The sequence below is a fragment of the Oncorhynchus keta genome, chromosome 11, assembly GCF_023373465.1.
Source record: "Oncorhynchus keta strain PuntledgeMale-10-30-2019 chromosome 11, Oket_V2, whole genome shotgun sequence".
Lineage (NCBI taxonomy): Eukaryota > Metazoa > Chordata > Actinopteri > Salmoniformes > Salmonidae > Oncorhynchus > Oncorhynchus keta.
This window is the reverse complement of record NC_068431.1, coordinates 8715121-8731657: the sequence shown is the minus strand read 5'-3', so window position 1 is coordinate 8731657 and position 16537 is coordinate 8715121. Positions and strand designations below refer to the sequence as shown.

At 48.3% G+C, this 16537-nt stretch overlaps 1 protein-coding gene and 1 long non-coding RNA gene across 3 annotated transcripts in view; one reads left to right on the top strand and one right to left on the bottom strand.

Moving 5' to 3' along the window:
- The window catches only part of LOC127933060 (uncharacterized), a 324880-nt gene that overhangs the window by 158974 nt on the left and 149369 nt on the right, over nucleotides 1-16537 (top strand). The window lies entirely within an intron of this gene.
- Nucleotides 11261-16030, bottom strand: LOC127933061 (uncharacterized). Of its 2 annotated transcripts, XR_008147072.1 has the most exons (4): nucleotides 15583-16030; nucleotides 14900-15015; nucleotides 13332-13434; nucleotides 11261-11530 (listed from the first exon to the last, which is right to left on the bottom strand). It is a non-coding gene; the product is annotated as an uncharacterized LOC127933061 (long non-coding RNA). The 2 variants fall into 2 exon arrangements; XR_008147071.1 differs by lacking the exon at nucleotides 11261-11530 and having other exon boundaries at nucleotides 13280-13434.

Sequence of the window (16537 nt, the reverse complement as noted above, 5' to 3'; positions counted from 1 at the left end):
GAGGGAGAGAGGGAGAGACAGAGACAGAGAGTGGGAGACCAAGAGGGAGAGGGAGAGAGAGAGACAGAGACAGAGAGTGGGAGAACAAGAGGGAGAGAGAGAGAGACAGACAGAGAGGGAGAACAAGAGGAGAGAGAGAGACAGGGAGAGAGAGAGAACAAGAGGAGAGCGAGAGAGACAGGGAGGGAGAGAGAGAGAGAGAGAGAGAGAGGGAGAGAGAGAGGGAGAGCGAGAGAGACAGGGAGAGAGAGAGAGACAGGGAGAGAGAGAGAGACAGGGAGAGAACAAGAACAAGAGGGAGAGCAAGAGAGACAGGGAGAGAGAGAGAGAGGGAGAGAGAGGAGAACAAGAGGGAGAGAGAGAGGGACAGGGAGAGAGAGAACAAGAGGGAGAGAGAGAGACAGGGAGAGAGAGAACAAGAGGGAGAGAGAGAGAGAGAGGACAATGAGGGAAAGGGAGAAGAAGAGGTAGAGGGAGGGGAGAACAAGAGGGAGAGAGAGCAGAGAGGGAGAACAAGAGGGAGAGAGGGAGAGACAGAGAGAGAGAGGGAGAACAAGAGGGAGAGAGAGAGGGATAACAAGAGGAGAGAGAGAGACAGAGAGGGAGAACAAGAGGGAGAGAGGAGAGACAGAGACAGAGAGGCCTGTGGGAGACCAAGAGGGAGAGGGAGAGAGAGAGACAGAGACAGAGAGTGGGAGAACAAGAGGGAGAGAGAGAGAGACAGACAGAGAGGGAGAACAAGAGGGAGAGAGAGAGAGACAGGAGAGAGAGAAACAAGAGGGAGAGCGAGAGAGACAGGGAGAGAGAGAGAGAGAGAGAGAGAGAGAGAGTTTTGGGAGAGAGAGACAGGGGCAGAGCGAGAGAGACAGGGAGAGAGAAGAGACAGGGAGAGAGAGAGACAGGGACAGAGAGAACAAGAGGGAGAGCAAGAGAGACAGGAGAAGAGAGAGAGAGACAGGGAGAGGGAGAACAAGAGGGAGAGAGAGAGAGACAGGGAGAGAGAGAACAAGAGGGAGAGAGAGAGACAGGGAGAGAGAGAAAAAGAGGGAGAGAGAGAGGAGGACAATGAGGGAAAGGGAGAAGAAGAGGTAGAGGGAGGGAGAACAAGAGGGAGAGAGAGAGACAGAGAGCGAGAGGGAGAACAAGAGGGAGAGGGAGAGACAGAGAGAGGGGAGAACAAGAGCCATCACCTACAGAGAGAGAGAGAGAGGATAACAAGAGGGAGAGAGAGAGAGACAGAGAGGGAGAACAAGAGGGAGAGAGGGAGAGACAGAGACAGAGAGTGGGAGACCAAGAGGGAGAGGGAGAGAGAGAGACAGAGACAGAGAGTGGGAGAACAAGAGGGAGAGAGAGAGAGACAGACAGAGAGGGAGAACAAGAGGGAGAGAGAGAGAGACAGGGAGAGAGAGAGAACAAGAGGGAGAGCGAGAGAGACAGGGAGAGAGAGAGAGAGAGAGAGAGAGAGAGAGGGAGAGAGAGACAGGGAGAGCGAGAGAGACAGGGAGAGAGAGAGAGACAGGGAGAGAGAGAGAGACAGGGAGAGAGAGAACAAGAGGGAGAGCAAGAGAGACAGGGAGAGAGAGAGAGAGAGACAGGGAGAGGGAGAACAAGAGGGAGAGAGAGAGAGACAGGGAGAGAGAGAACAAGAGGGAGAGAGAGAGACAGGGAGAGAGAGAACAAGAGGGAGAGAGAGAGAGAGGACAATGAGGGAAAGGGAGAAGAAGAGGTAGAGGGAGGGAGAACAAGAGGGAGAGAGAGAGAGACAGAGAGCGAGAGGGAGAACAAGAGGGAGAGAGGGAGAGACAGAGAGAGAGAGGGAGAACAAGAGGGAGAGAGCGAGAGAGATAGAGAAGACAAAGTGGGAGAGGGAGAGGGAGAAGAAGAGGTTGAGGGAGGGAGAACAAGAGGGAGAGAGAGACAGAGAGAGGGAGAACAAGAGGGAGAGAGAGAGAGACAGACAGAGAGAGGGAGGGAGGGAGAGAGAGAGAGAGAGAGAGGGAAGAAGAATCCATACACTCTAAACACTTTGGAAAGTTGGAAAACTAACAACAACAACACGAAGAGTTGTCTATCCAAAGTGGAGATGTATGGGTAAACCACTTCTCCACTTATCCACTCCTAGAACAAAGAACAAACAGCAGAAACATATACATGATCAAAAACAAATCTTAGAATAAACTTTTAAAGACTACCAGAAACCACTGGATTCTCCAATTACATTGAATGAACTACAGGACAAAATACAAACCCTCCAACCCAGAAAGGCCTGTGGTGTTGATGGTGTCCTACATTACATTATACAAACCCTCCAACCCAGAAAGGCCTGTGGTGTTGATGGTGTCCTACATTACATTATACAAACCCTCCAACCCTAAAAGGCCTGTGGTGTTGATGGTGTCCTACATTACATTATACAAACCCTCCAACCCTAAAAGGCCTGTGGTGTTGATGGTATCCTACATTACATTATACAAACCCTCCAACCCTAAAAGGCCTGTGGTGTTGATGGTATCCTACATTACATTATACAAACCCTCCAACCCAGAAAGGCCTGTGGTGTTGATGGTATCCTACATTACATTATACAAACCCTCCAACCCAGAAAGGCCTGTGGTGTTGATGGTATCCTACATTACATTATACAAACCCTCCAACCCAGAAAGGGCTGTGGTGTTGATGGTGTCCTACATTACATTATACAAACCCTCCAACCCTAAAAGGCCTGTGGTGTTGATGGTGTCCTACATTACATTATACAAACCCTCCAACCCAGAAAGGGCTGTGGTGTTGATGGTGTCCTACATTACATTATACAAACCCTCCAACCCTAAAAGGCCTGTGGTGTTGATGGTATCCTACATTACATTATACAAACCCTCCAACCCTAAAAGGCCTGTGGTGTTGATGGTGTCCTACATTACATTATACAAACCCTCCAACCCTAAAAGGCCTGTGGTGTTGATGGTATCCTACATTACATTATACAAACCCTCCAACCCAGAAAGGCCTGTGGTGTTGATGGTATCCTACATTACATTATACAAACCCTCCAACCCAGAAAGGCCTGTGGTGTTGATGGTATCCTACATTACATTATACAAACCCTCCAACCCTAAAAGGCCTGTGGTGTTGATGGTATCCTTAATGAAATTATAAAATATACAGACAACAAATTCCAATTGGCTATACTAAAACTCTTTAAGTCCAGTAAGACAAAAATAATGGTGTTCCAAGAAAGGTCCAGTTGCCAGTACTACAAATACAAATTCCATACATCGCTCGGCCTAAACATCAGCTGTCACGCGCTGGCCATAGAGAGGCTTTTATTCTCTATTTTGGTTTGGCCAGGGTGTGACTAGGGTGGGCGTTCTATGTTCATTTTCTATGTTCTGTTTTTCTTGTTTGGCCGGGTGTGTTTCTCAATCAGAGGCAGCTGTCTATCGTTGTCTCTGATTGAGAACCGTACTTAGGCAGCCTTTCCCCACCTGAGTTTTGTGGGTAGTTATTTTCTGTTTAGTTTGGTTGGCACCTGACGGAGCTGTTTCGCTTGTTGTATGGTGTTCAGCGTTACCATTAACATGATGAACACGTTCTGTGCTTTGGTCTGTGACATGAGCGCCACAGGTAACTTCCATAAAACTGAGAAACAAGCTGAGAGACCAGGCAAGAAGGAACTTATATGGCATCAAATGGAACATAAAATTTGACACACCAGTTAGGATCTGGCAAAAAAAATACTTGAATCAGTTATAGAACCCATTGCCCTTTACGGTTGTGAGGTCTGGAGTCCGCTCACCAACCAACAATTCACAAAATCGGATAAAAAAAAACGAATTGAGACTCTGCGTGCAGAATTCTGCAAAAATATCCTCTGTGTACAACGTGAAGCACCAAATAATGCATGCAGAGCAGAATTAGGCCGATACCCACTAATTATCAACATCCATAAAAAAGCAGTTAAATTCTACAACCACCTAAAAGGAAGTGATTCCCAAACCTTCCATAACAAAGCCATCACCTACAGAGAAATGAACCTGGAGAAGAGTCCCCTAAGCAAGCTGGTCCTGGGGCTCTGTTCACAAACACAAACAGACCCCACAGAGCCTCAGGACAGCAACACAATTAGACCCAACCAAATCATGAGAAAACAAAAAGATAATTACTTGACACATTGGAAAGAAATAACAAAAAGAACAGAGCAAACTAGGATGCTATTTGGCCCTAAACAGAGAGTACACAGCGGCAGAATACCTGACTACTGTGACTGACCCTAATCAGAGAGGACACAGTGGCAGAATACCTGACCACTGTGACTGACCCTAAACAGAGAGTACACAGTGACAGAATACCTGACTACTGTGACTGGCCCTAAACAGAGAGTACACAGTGGCAGAATACCTGACTACTGTGACTGACCCTAAACAGAGAGTACACAGCGGCAGAATACCTGACTACTGTGACTGACCCTAAACAGAGAGTACACAGTGGCAGAATACCTGACCACTGTGACTGACCCTAAACAGAGAGTACACAGCGGCAGAATACCTGACTACTGTGACTGACCCTAAACAGAGAGTACACAGTGGCAGAATACCTGACTACTGTGACTGACCCTAAACAGAGAGTACACAGTGGCAGAATACCTGACTACTGTGACTGGCCCTAAACAGAGAGTACACAGTGGCAGAATACCTGACCCTAAACAGAGAGTACACGCCGGCAGAATACCTGACCACTGTGACTGACCCTAAACAGAGAGTACACAGTGGCAGAATACCTGACCACTGTGACTGACCCTAAACAGAGAGTGGCAGAATACCTGACCACTGTGACTGACCCTAAACAGAGAGTGGCAGAATACCTGACCACTGTGACTGACCCTAAACAGAGAGTGGCAGAATACCTGACCACTGTGACTGGCCCTAAACAGAGAGTACACAGTGGCAGAATACCTGACTACTGTGACTGACCCTAAACAGAGAGTACACAGTGGCAGAATACCTGACCACTGTGACTGACCCTAAACAGAGAGTACACAGTGGCAGAATACCTGACCACTGTGACTGACCCTAAACAGAGAGTACACAGTGGCAGAATACCTGACTACTGTGACTGACCCAAACTTAAGGAAAGTTTTGACTATGTACAGACTCAGTGAGCAGACATGGCTCTCAAGAGAAGACAGGCTATGTGCTCACTGCCCACAAAATGAGGTGGAAACTGAGCTGCACTTCCTAACCTGCCCAATGTATGACCATATTAGAGACACATATTTCCCTCAGATTACACAGATCCACAAAAAAATTGAAAACAAACCCAATTTTGATAAACTCCCATATCTACTGGGTGAAATTCCACAGTGTGTCATCACAGCAGGGAGATTTGTGACCTGTTGCCACAAGAAAAGGGCAGCCAGTGAAGAACAAACACCATTGTAAATACAACCCATATTTATGTTAATTCCCCCCCCCCCTTTTGTACTTGAACTATTTGTACATAACATGACATTTGTAATGTCTTGATTCTTTAGGAACTTCTGTGAGTCTAATGTTTACTGTTCATTTTTTTTTTGTTTATTTCACTTTTGTTAATTATCTCCTTCACTTGCTTTGTCAATGTTAACATATGTTTCCCATGCCATTACATTGAATTGAATTGAGTGTGAGACCGAGAGAATGAGAGATAGAGAGGGAGAGAGGGGGGAGAGAGTGGAAGAGAGGGAGAGAGCGAGAGAGTGGGGCTTTAACGGGGGGGACTAGAGACTATGTGAATTGTCGGCCAGCGAGGAACGAACGTCTTGATGGAGAATTAAGCTCCAATGCTTATGTAAGCCGCCTCCACAGGCGTGGAGAATTTATGTAACAGGAAGGGAGAGTGCACCTTCTTACAGAGAGAGCTCAGCAGGAGAGGAATGAAATGTCTGGCACAGCCCCTACCACACTCCTTTCTAACCCCTTCTGCCTCTAGTCCATCAAACTATCTACACCTGCCTCTAGTCCATCAAACTATCTACACCTGCCTCTAGTCCATCAAACTATCTACACCTGCCTCTAGTCCATTAAACTATCTACACCTGCCTCTAGTCCATTAAACTATCTACACCTGCCTCTAGTCCATTAAACTATCTACACCTGCCTCTAGTCCATCAAACTATCTACACCTGCCTCTAGTCCATCAAACTATCTACACCTGCCTCTAGTCCATTAAACTATCTACACCTGCCTCTAGTCCATTAAACTATCTACACCTGCCTCTAGTCCATTAAACTATCTACACCTGCCTCGAGTCCATCAAACTATCTACACCTGCCTCGAGTCCATCAAACTATCTACACCTGCCTCTAGTCCATCAAACTATCTACACCTGCCTCTAGTCCATCAAACTATCTACACCTGCCTCTATCTAGTCCATTAAACTATCTACACCTGCCTCGAGTCCATCAAACTATCTACACCTGCCTCTAGTCCATCAAACTATCTACACCTGCCTCTAGTCCATAAAACTATCTACACCTGCCTCTAGTCCATCAAACTATCTACACCTGCCTCGAGTCCATTAAACTATCTACACCTGCCTCTAGTCTATCAAACTATCTACACCTGCCTCGAGTCCATTAAACTATCTACACCTGCCTCTAGTCCATTAAACTATCTACACCTGCCTCGAGTCCATTAAACTATCTACACCTGCCTCTAGTCCATTAAACTATCTACACCTGCCTCTAGTCCATCAAACTATCTACACCTGCCTCGAGTCCATTAAACTATCTACACCTGCCTCTAGTCCATCAAACTATCTACACCTGCCTCTAGTCCATTAAACTATCTACACCTGCCTCTAGTCCATTAACCTATCTACACCTGCCTCTAGTCCATCAAACTATCTACACCTGCCTCTAGTCCATCAAACTATCTACACCTGTCTCTAGTCCATTAAACTATCTACACCTGCCTCGAGTCCATTAAACTATCTACACCTGCCTCGAGTCCATTAAACGATCTACACCTGCCTCTAGTCCATTAAACTATCGACACCTGCCTCTAGTCCATCAAACTATCGACACCTGCCTCTAGTCCATCAAACTATCTACACCTGCCTCTAGTCCATCAAACTATCTACACCTGCCTCTAGTCCATTAAACTATCTACACCTGCCTCGAGTCCATTAAACTATCTACACCTGCCTCTAGTCCATTAAACGATCTACACCTGCCTCTAGTCCATTAAACTATCTACACCTGCCTCTAGTCCATTAAACTATCTACACCTGCCTCTAGTCCATTAAACTATCTACACCTGCCTCTAGTCCATTAAACTATCTACACCTGCCTCTAGTCCATTAAACTATCTACACCTGCCTCTAGTCCATCAAACTATCTACACCTGCCTCTAGTCCATCAAACTATCTACACCTGCCTCTAGTCCATTAAACTATCTACACCTGCCTCTAGTCCATCAAACTATCTACACCTGCCTCTAGTCCATTAAACTATCTACACCTGCCTCTAGTCCATTAAACTATCTACACCTGCCTCTAGTCCATCAAACTATCTACACCTGCCTCTAGTCCATCAAACTATCTACACCTGCCTCTAGTCCATTAAACTATCTACACCTGCCTCTAGTCCATCAAACTATCTACACCTGCCTCTAGTCCATCAAACTATCTACACCTGCCTCTAGTCCATTAAACTATCTACACCTGCCTCTAGTCCATCAAACTATCTACACCTGCCTCTAGTCCATCAAACTATCTACACCTGCCTCGAGTCCATCAAACTATCTACACCTGCCTCGAGTCCATCAAACTATCTACACCTGCCTCTAGTCCATTAAACTATCTACACCTGCCTCTAGTCCATTAAAGTACCTGCCATAGAGTGATTGCTGCGGATCAAAGCCGCTATGTTGTGTATGACAAGTGCTTTCACACATAATGAGACTCTTCTTCCGTACTGTACTGACCTGACCATTAAGCGTTCAGTGCCTCTACCTTGGCGAGGCCAGACCTGGTCAGTGTGTAATGTGCCAGAGAAATGGATCTCTCCCATTGACTGCTCTCTCTCTCTCTCTCTCTCTCTCTCTCTCTCTCTCTCTCTCTCTCTCTCTCTCTCTCTCTCTCTCTCTCTCTCTCTCTCTCTCTCTCTCTCTCTCTCTCTCTCTACCTCTCTCTCTACAGCTCCTCTCTACTCTCTCTCTCAGCTCCCTCTATCTTTCTCTCTCTCAGCTCCCTCTATCTTTCTCTCTCTCAGCTCTCTACCTCTCTCTCTCAGCTCCCTCTATCTTTCTCTTTCTCTCTCTCAGCTCTCTACTCTCTCTCAGCTCCCTCTATCTTTCTCTCTCTCAGCTCTCTATCTTTCTCTCAGCTCTCTATCTTTCTCTCTCTCAGCTCTCTCTCAGCTCTCTCCCTCTCTCTCAGCTCTCTACCTCTCTCAGCTCTCTACCTCTCTCTCAGCTCTCTACTCTCTCTCAGCTCTCCATCTCTCTCAGCTCTCTACCTCTCTCTCAGCTCCCTCTATCTTTCTCTCTCTCAGCTCTCTACCTCTCTCTCAGCTCTCTACTTTCTCTCTCTCAGCTCTCTATCTTTCTCTCTCTCAGCTCTCTACCTCTCTCTCAGCTCCCTCTATCTTTCTCTCTCAGCTCTCTACTTCTCTCTCAGCTCTCTCCTCTCTCTCTCTTCTCTCCTCTCTCAGCTCTCTACCTCTCTCTCAGCTCCCTCTATCTTTCTCTCTCTCTCTCAGCTCTCTATCTCTCTCAGCTCCCTCTATCTTTCTCTCTCTCTCTCTCTCTCTCTCTCAGCTCTATCTTTCTCTCTCTCAGCTCTCTCTCTCAGCTCTCTCTCTCTCTCAGCTCTCTCTATCTCTCTCTCTCTCTCTCAGCTCCCTCTATCTTTCTCTCTCTCAGCTCCCTCTATCTCTCTCTCAGCTCTCTACCTCTCTCTCAGCTCCCTCTATCTTTCTCTCTCTCAGCTCCCTCTCTATCTCTCTCAGCTCTCTCTCTCTCTCAGCTCTCTCTCTCTCACTCTCTCTCTCAGCTCCTCTCTCTCTTCTCTCTCTCTCTCTCAGCTCTCTCTCTCTCAGCTCTCTCTCTCTCTCAGCTCCCTCTATCTTTCTCTCTCTCTCAGCTCTCTACTCTCTCTCAGCTCTCTATCTACTCTCTCTCAGCTCCCTCTCTTTCTCTCTCAGCTCTCTACTCTCTCTCAGCTCCCTCTATCTTTCTCTCTCTCAGCTCCCTCTATCTTTCTCTCTCTCAGCTCTCTCTCTCAGCTCTCTCTCTCAGCTCTCTACCTCTCTCTCTAGCTCTCTACCTCTCTCTCAGCTCTCTACTCTCTCTCTCTCTCAGCTCTCTCTCTACCTCTCTCTCAGCTCTCTAGCTTTCTCTCTCTCAGCTCCCTCTATCTTTCTCTCTCTCAGCTCTCTACTTCTCTCTCTCTAGCTCCTATCTTTCTCTCTCTCAGCTCTCTTCTCTCTCTCATCTCTCTCTCTCTCAGCTCTCTACTCAGCTCTCTCTCTCTCAGCTCTCTACCTCTCTCTCAGCTCTCTACCTCTCTCTCAGCTCCCTCTATCTTTCTCTCTCTCAGCACTCTCCATCTCTCTCTCTCAGCTCTCTCTACTTTCTCTCTCTCAGCTCCCTCTATCTTTCTCTCTCTCAGCTCTCTACTTCTCTCTCTCTCAGCTCCCTCTCTCTCAGCTCTTTCTCTCTCTCTCAGCTCTCTCTCTCTATCTCTATCCTCTCTCTCAGCTCTCTACCTCTCTCTCAGCTCTCTACCTCTCTCTCAGCTCTCTACCTCTCTCTCAGCTCTCTCTAGCTCTCTCTCTCTCTCAGCTCCCTCTATCTTTCTCTCTCTCAGCTCTCTACTTCTCTCTCAGCTCCCTCTATCTTTCTCTCTCTCAGCTCCCTCTATCTTTCTCTCTCTCAGCTCTCTCTCTCTCAGCTCTCTACCTCTCTCTCAGCTCTCTACCTCTCTCTCAGCTCTCTACCTCTCTCTCTCTCAGCTCTCTACCTCTCTCTCTCAGCTCTCTACCTCTCTCAGCTCCCTCTATCTCTCTCTCTCTCTAGCTCTCTCTCTCTATCTTTCTCTCTCAGCTCTCTACTCTCTCTCAGCTCTCTCTATCTTTCTCTCTCTCAGCTCTCTCTCTAGCTCTTTCTCTCTCTCAGCTCTCTCTCTATCTTTCTCTCTCTCAGCTCTCTACTCTCTCTCAGCTCTCTATCTCTTCTCTCTCTCTCTCAGCTCTCTATCTTTCTCTCTCTCAGCTCTCTACCTTTCTCTCTCTCAGCTCTCTACCTCTCTCTCAGCAGCTCTCTACTTTCTCTCTCTCAGCTCTCTACCTCTCTCTCAGCTCTCTACCTCTCTCTCAGCTCCCTCTATCTTTCTCTCTCTCAGCTCTCTACTTTCTCTCTCTCAGCTCTCTCTCTCTTTCTCTCTCTCAGCTCTCTCTCTCTCTCTCTCAGCTCCCTCTCTCTCTCTCAGCTCTCTACTTTCTCTCTCTCAGCTCCCTCTATCTTTCTCTCTCTCAGCTCTCTATCTTTCTCTCTCTCAGCTCTCTATCTCTTCTCTCTCTCAGCTCCCTCTATCTTTCTCTCTCTCAGCTCTCTCTTTCTCTCTCTCACTCTCTCTCTCTCAGCTCTACCTCTATCTCTCTCTCTCTCTCAGCTCTCTCTTTCTCTCTCTCAGCTCTCTACCTCTCTCTCAGCTCAGCTCCTCTCAGCTTTACTCTCTCTCAGCTCCCTCTACTTCTACTTCTCTCTCAGCTCCCTCTATCTTTCTCTCTCTCAGCTCCTCTCTCTATCTCTCTCTCTCAGCTCTCTCTCTCTCTCTCTCTCTCTCTCCTCTCTCTCAGCTCTCTACCTCTCTCTCAGCTCTCTCTCCCTCTATCTCTCTCTCTCAGCTCTCTACTTTCTCTCTCTCAGCTCCATCTCTCTCAGCTCTCTCTACCTCTCTCTCAGCTCCCTCTCTCTTTCTCTAGCTCTCTCTCTCTCAGCTCCCTCTATCTTTCTCTCTCTCAGCTCTCTAGCTCTCTCTCTCTCTCTCTCTCTCTATCTCAGCACTCTCTCTCTCTCAGCTCCCTCTATCTTTCTCTCTCTCAGCTCCCTCTATCTTTCTCTCAGCTCTCTACCTCTCTCTCAGCTCCCTCTATCTTTCTCTCTCTCAGCTCCCTCTATCTTTCTCTCTCTCAGCTCCCTCTATCTTTCTCTCTCTCAGCTCCCTCTATCTTTCTCTCTCTCAGCTCTCTACCTCTCTCTCAGCTCTCTACCTCTCTCTCAGCTCTCTACCTCTCTCTCAGCTCTCTACCTCTCTCTCAGCTCTCTACCTCTCTCTCAGCACTCTCCATCTCTCTCAGCTCTCTACCTCTCTCTCAGCTCCCTCTATCTTTCTCTCTCTCAGCTCTCTACTTCTCTCTCAGCTCCCTCTATCTTTCTCTCTCTCAGCTCCCTCTATCTTTCTCTCTCTCAGCTCTCTCTCAGCTCTCTCCCTCTCTCTCAGCTCTCTACCTCTCTCTCAGCTCTCTACCTCTCTCTCAGCTCTCTACCTCTCTCTCAGCTCCCTCTATCTTTCTCTCTCTCAGCTCTCTACTTCTCTCTCAGCTCCCTCTATCTTTCTCTCTCTCAGCTCCCTCTATCTTTCTCTCTCTCAGCTCTCTCTCAGCTCTCTCCCTCTCTCTCTCTAGCTCTCTCTCTCAGCTCTCTATCTTTCTCTCTCTCAGCTCTCTACCTCTCTCTCAGCTCTCTACCTCTCTCTCAGCTCTCTACCTCTCTCTCTCTAGCTCTCAGCTCTCTATCTCTCTCTCTCTACCTCTCTCTCAGCTCTCCCTCTCTCTCTCTCTAGCTCTCTACCTCTCTCTCAGCTCCCTCTCTTTCTCTCTCTCAGCTCTCTCTCTCAGCTCTCTCTCTCTCTCAGCTCCCTCTCTCTTCTCTCTCTCTCTCAGCTCTCTCTCATCTTCTCTCTCTCTCAGCTCTCTACTCTCTCTCAGCTCCCTCTATCTTTCTCTCTCTCAGCTCCCTCTATCTTTCTCTCTCAGCTCTCTACCTCTCTCTCAGCTCCCTCTATCTTTCTCTCTCTCAGCTCCCTCTACCTTTCTCTCTCTCAGCTCCCTCTACCTTTCTCTCTCTCAGCTCCCTCTATCTTTCTCTCTCTCAGCTCTCTCTCAGCTCTCTCCTCTCTCTCTCAGCTCTCTACCTCTCTCTCAGCTCTCTACCTCTCTCTCAGCTCTCTACCTCTCTCTCAGCTCTCTACCTCTCTCTCAGCTCTCTACTACTCTCTCTCTCTCTCTCTCTCTCTCTCTATCTCTCTCTCTCTCTCAGCTCTCTCTCTCTCTCTCAGCTCTCTCTCTCTCTCTCTCTCTACTCTCTCTCTCAGCTCTCTCTCTCTCTCTCTCTCTCTCAGCTCTCTCTCTCTCTCTCTAGCTCCCTCTCTTTCTCTCTCTCTCTCAGCTCTCATCTCTCTCAGCTCTCTACCTCTCTCTCAGCTCCCTCTATCTTTCTCTCTCTCAGCTCCCTCTATCTTTCTCTCTCTCAGCTCTCTACCTCTCTCTCAGCTCCCTCTATCTTTCTCTCTCTCAGCTCCCTCTATCTTTCTCTCTCTCAGCTCTCTACCTCTCTCTCAGCTCCCTCTCTCATCTTTCTCTCTCAGCTCAGCTCCTCTCTACCTTTCTCAGCTCTCTCAGCTCCCTCTACCTTTCTCTCTCAGCTCTCTACTCTCTCTCAGCTCCCTCTCTCTTTCTCTCTCTCAGCTCTCTCTCTCTCTCAGCTCTCTACCTCTCTCTCAGCTCTCTACCTCTCTCAGCTCTCTACCTCTCTCTCAGCTCTCTACCTCTCTCTCAGCTCTCTACCTCTCTCTCAGCTCCCCTCCCTCTCAGCTCTCTACTACTCTCTCAGCTCCCTCTATCTTTCTCTCTCTCTCTCTCTCTCTCTCTCTCTCTCTCTCTCTCTATCTCTTCTCTCTCTCAGCTCCCTCTATCTTTCTCTCTCTCAGCTCTCTCCTCTCTCTCAGCTCTCTAGCTCTCTACTCTCTCAGCTCCCTCTATCTTTCTCTCTCTCAGCTCCCTCTATCTTTCTCTCTCAGCTCTCTACCTCTCTCTCAGCTCCCTCTATCTTTCTCTCTCTCAGCTCCCTCTATCTTTCTCTCTCTCAGCTCTCTACCTCTCTCTCAGCTCCCTCTATCTTTCTCTCTCTCAGCTCCCTCTACCTTTCTCTCTCTCAGCTCCCTCTCTCTACCTTTCTCTCTCTCAGCTCCCTCTCTATCTTTCTCTCTCTCAGCTCTCTCTCTATCTCTACCTCTCTCTCAGCTCTCTACCTAGCTCTCAGCTCTCTACCTCTCTCTCAGCTCTCTACCTCTCTCTCAGCACTCTCCATCTCTCTCAGCTCTCTACCTCTCTCTCAGCTCCCTCTATCTTTCTCTCTCTCAGCTCTCTACTTCTCTCTCAGCTCCCTCTATCTTTCTCTCTCTCAGCTCTCTCTCAGCTCTCTCCCTCTCTCTCAGCTCTCTACCTCTCTCTCAGCTCTCTACCTCTCTCTCAGCTCTCTACCTCTCTCTCAGCTCTCTCCCTCATCTCTCTCAGCTCTCTACCTCTCTCTCAGCTCCCTCTATCTTTCTCTCTCTCAGCTCTCTACTTCTCTCTCAGCTCCCTCTATCTTTCTCTCTCTCAGCTCCCTCTATCTTTCTCTCTCTCAGCTCTCTCTCAGCTCTCTCCCTCTCTCTTAGCTCTCTACCTCTCTCTCAGCTCTCTACCTCTCTCTCAGCTCCCTCTATCTTTCTCTCTCTCAGCTCTCTACTTCTCTCTCAGCTCCCTCTATCTTTCTCTCTCTCAGCTCCCTCTATCTTTCTCTCTCTCAGCTCTCTCTCAGCTCTCTCCCTCTCTCTCAGCTCTCTACCTCTCTCTCAGCTCTCTACCTCTCTCTCAGCTCTCTACCTCTCTCTCAGCTCTCTACCTCTCTCTCAGCTCTCTACCTCTCTCTCAGCTCCCTCTATCTTAGCTCTCTACTTCTCTCTCAGCTCCCTCTATCTTTCTCTCTCTATCTTTCTTTCTCTCTCTCTCTCTCTCTCTCTCTCTCTCTCTCTCTCTCTCTCAGCTCTCTACTCTCTCTCAGCTCTCTCTCTCTCTCAGCTCTCTACCTCTCTCTCAGCTCTCTCTCTCTCTCAGCTCTCTCTCTCTCTCTCAGCTCTCTACCTCTCTCTCAGCTCCCTCTATCTTTCTCTCTCTCAGCTCCCTCTATCTTTCTCTCTCTCAGCTCTCTACCTCTCTCTCAGCTCCCTCTATCTTTCTCTCTCTCAGCTCCCTCTATCTTTCTCTCTCTCAGCTCCCTCTATCTTTCTCTCTCTCAGCTCTCTCTCAGCTCTCTCCCTCTCTCTCAGCTCTCTACCTCTCTCTCAGCTCTCTACCTCTCTCTCAGCTCCCTCTCTCTCAGCTCTCTACCTCTCTCTCAGCTCTCTACCTCTCTCTCAGCTCTCTACCTCTCTCTCAGCTCCCTCTATCTTTTCTCTCTCAGCTCCTTCTCTCTCTCAGCTCTCTATCTCTCTCTCTCTCTCTCTTTCTCTCTCTCTCTCTCTCTCTCTCTCTCTCTCTCTCTCTCTCTCTCAGCTCTCTCTCTCTCTCAGCTCTCTCTCTCTCTCTCTCTCTCTCTCTCAGCTCCCTCTATCTTTCTCTCTCTCAGCTCCTCTCTCTCTCAGCTCTCTACTCTCTACTCTCTCTCAGCTCCTATCTCTATCTTTCTCTCTCTCAGCTCCCTCTATCTTTCTCTCTCTCAGCTCTCTACCTCTCTCTCAGCTCTCCTCTATCTTTCTCTCTCTCAGCTCCCTCTCTCTCTTCTCTCCTCTCTCTCAGCTCTCTATCCTCTCTCAGCTCCCTCTATCTTTCTCTCTCTCAGCTCCCTCTACCTTTCTCTCTCTCAGCTCCCTCTACCTTTCTCTCTCTCAGCTCCCTCTATCTTTCTCTCTCTCAGCTCTCTCTCAGCTCTCTCCCTCTCTCTCAGCTCTCTACCTCTCTCTCAGCTCTCTACCTCTCTCTCAGCTCTCTACCTCTCTCTCAGCTCTCTACCTCTCTCTCAGCACTCTCCCTCTCTCTCAGCTCTCTACCTCTCTCTCAGCTCCCTCTATCTTAGCTCTCTACTTCTCTCTCAGCTCCCTCTATCTCTCTCTCTCTCTCTCTCTCTCTCTCTCTCTCTCTCTCTCTCTCTCTCTCTCCTCTCTCTCTCTCTCTCTCTCTCTCTCAGCACCCTCTATCTTTCTCTCTCTCAGCTCCATCTCTCTCAGCTCTCTACCTCTCTCTCAGCTCCCTCTATCTTTCTCTCTCTCAGCTCCCTCTATCTTTCTCTCTCTCAGCTCTCTACCTCTCTCTCAGCTCCCTCTATCTTTCTCTCTCTCAGCTCCCTCTATCTTTCTCTCTCTCAGCTCTCTACCTCTCTCTCAGCTCCCTCTATCTTTCTCTCTCTCAGCTCCCTCTACCTTTCTCTCTCTCAGCTCCCTCTACCTTTCTCTCTCTCAGCTCCCTCTATCTTTCTCTCTCTCAGCTCTCTCTCAGCTCTCTACCTCTCTCTCAGCTCTCTACCTAGCTCTCAGCTCTCTACCTCTCTCTCAGCTCTCTACCTCTCTCTCAGCACTCTCCATCTCTCTCAGCTCTCTACCTCTCTCTCAGCTCCCTCTATCTTTCTCTCTCTCAGCTCTCTCCTTCTCTCTCAGCTCCCTCTATCTTTCTCTCTCTCAGCTCTCTCTCAGCTCTCTACCTCTCTCTCAGCTCTCTACCTAGCTCTCAGCTCTCTACCTCTCTCTCAGCTCTCTACCTCTCTCTCAGCACTCTCCATCTCTCTCAGCTCTCTACCTCTCTCTCAGCTCCCTCTATCTTTCTCTCTCTCAGCTCTCTACTTCTCTCTCAGCTCCCTCTATCTTTCTCTCTCTCAGCTCCCTCTATCTTTCTCTCTCTCAGCTCTCTCTCAGCTCTCTCCCTCTCTCTCAGCTCTCTACCTCTCTCTCAGCTCTCTACCTCTCTCTCAGCTCCCTCTATCTTTCTCTCTCTCAGCTCCCTCTATCTTTCTCTCTCTCAGCTCCCTCTAGCTCTTTCTCTCTCTCTCTAGCTCTCTCTCTAGCTCTCTCCTCTCTCTCTCTCAGCTCTCTACCTCTCTCTCAGCTCTCTACCTCTCTCTCAGCTCTCTACCTCTCTCTCAGCTCTCTACCTCTCTCTCAGCTCTCTACCTCTCTCTCAGCTCCCTCTATCTTAGCTCTACTTCTCTTCTCTCTCAGCTCCCTCTATCTTTCTCCCTCTATCTTTCTTTCTCTCTCTCTCTCTCTCTCTCTCTCTCTCTCTCTCTCTCTCTCTCTCTCTCTCTCTCTCTCTCTCTCTCTCTCTCTCTCTCTCTCTCTCTCTCTCTCTCTCTCTCTCTCTCTCTCAGCTCTCTCTCTCTCTCTCTCTCTCTCTCAGCTCCCTCTATCTTTCTTTCTCTCAGCTCCCTCTATCTTTCTCTCTCTCAGCTCTCTACCTCTCTCTCAGCTCCCTCTATCTTTCTCTCTCAGCTCCCTCTATCTTTCTCTCTCAGCTCCCTCTATC